The sequence below is a fragment of the Nannospalax galili genome, unplaced genomic scaffold, assembly GCF_000622305.1.
Source record: "Nannospalax galili isolate Female #2095 unplaced genomic scaffold, S.galili_v1.0 scaffold582, whole genome shotgun sequence".
Taxonomy (NCBI): Eukaryota; Metazoa; Chordata; class Mammalia; order Rodentia; family Spalacidae; genus Nannospalax; species Nannospalax galili.
Genome location: NW_008349130.1, coordinates 15,279 through 17,039, shown reverse-complemented (window position 1 = coordinate 17,039; position 1,761 = coordinate 15,279). Strand labels below are relative to the sequence as shown.

Here is a 1,761-nt window from a genome sequence, read left to right as displayed (position 1 = left end):
GGTTTCCTTATTTTTTCTTTACCCTCTTCCACCATGTGGCAGCTAGTGTGCTGTGTGTCAGAATGGCCTTTTTCCTTCTCTCCTCCATTCTCCATCTCTGGGAAGCTTCTGAGATTTACAGCTTGCCTGCTCCAAGGGTTTTTCTCTTTAACTTTAATAAAATTATCTTCAAGCTCCCACTTAGTCCATTCAATTCTTTTATTAATGACTAAGAACTTAAGAGGGTCCATAAGAGGGGACTCTAATTTCCCCTGTCATTACATTAATTTATAAGTACATGAAAGAAACTCTTTTTTAACCCAAAATAATTGCTTTTGAAAAGTTTACTTTATAACAGGGGAGAATTTGAGCACAGTCCCTCATTACCACAAATTTTTCAATGGAGTTTCTCACATTTGGGAAATCACAGGGACAACACATACCAAGTACAACAGATGAGCCTTGCTCTTGGAAAAACTACCACCTTCATCATGGTATTTCTACCTCCAGGCAAGTATAGAATAGTTACTTTCTTAATATAATAACCCAATGTCCTCAAATGTTTCTTAAATAATAAATCATTGTGGCAAGGATATAATGAAAAGTGTATGTGAAAGTTTTGCCCATAAAAAGGATGGATGGACACATTCATGTGAATCAATGCTATCAGCAAGCCTGTAGTTTCAGGCCTTTCGATGCACATGTGAAATTCTAAACTAAATTTTCCTTCCTGCTTCCAATTAGATGTTTTAAAGCTCACAAAAGTTTCCAAAATCTATGGATATTTGTAAAACATCATTGGTAACCAACTGCTTTCTGATTTAATTTGAGGCCTGCTACATAAGATGGAACTTATCTCTGGTACTATAAACTTGGTCCAAAGCCTATGGTTGGCAAGTCATAGGCCCTAAGGCAGAACCTACAATTGCTGGTTTGCTAAACAGTCACATAGGCAAACTGACTTGTAAATAGTTCTGCTTATACCAATAGATCTGGTCTGTTTTCAACCTTGGTCAAAGAAGCTTCTTTTTGTAGTGGACAATAAGTTAATGCAGAGTTCATAACTGGTCAAAGTGTTGAGACTAAGAGAATGTGAGAGCTCAGCCCTAATTGGGATATCCATAGTAACTGTTCCTGTTGGCATGCCTCAGGGAACATGCTAGAAAAGGAGGCAGAGAGAATGTAAGAACTAGAGAATGGGGGTGAGTGCTGTGAAATGCTGTCTTCTGGACATGACATGGCCACTGCACTTGTGAACTTAAAGAACCTGTGATTACTTACAAAAAGTCATCACGAGATCAATTCTGTCAAAATTTACCATGAATGGGGTAGGGGTTCACGAGACCCTACCCCTAGATGAGGAACTATGGCAGTTGATGATTGCCTAGAGACAGAGATTCATTTTTCTTTGAGGGTGTGTCCAGTGGCAGGTTGTTCACATTGCAGTGGATGGACCCACATCTATGCACATACAGGCATCACTAATTAGACTCAGTGGGTTATAAATTTTAAAAGTACTTGAAGTTGGAAAGGGCATATCATCCAGAAATAGTTGGTGAGGGGTGGGTAGAGCATGGATATGGTCAAAATACATAGCATACATATATGAAATTTTCAAGAGATAAATAAAAATAATATTAAAATATTATTGGCATAATTTTCCAATGTCCCCCTGGTTAACCTTAAATTCACTGTGTAGCCAAAGGAGAAAGAGGATGACTGAATTTCTGACCCTTCTTCCTCTACCACTTGAGTGCTGAGTTTGAGAGTGGGCCACTGTGG

General features: G+C 38.6%; 1 non-coding gene across 1 annotated transcript; it reads right to left on the bottom strand.

Moving 5' to 3' along the window:
• Nucleotides 1-334: 334 nt before the first annotated feature.
• LOC115072600 lies at nt 335-497 on the bottom strand. Its single transcript, XR_003851643.1, has one exon. It is a non-coding gene; the product is annotated as a U1 spliceosomal RNA (small nuclear RNA).
• Nucleotides 498-1,761: the final 1,264 nt, after the last annotated feature.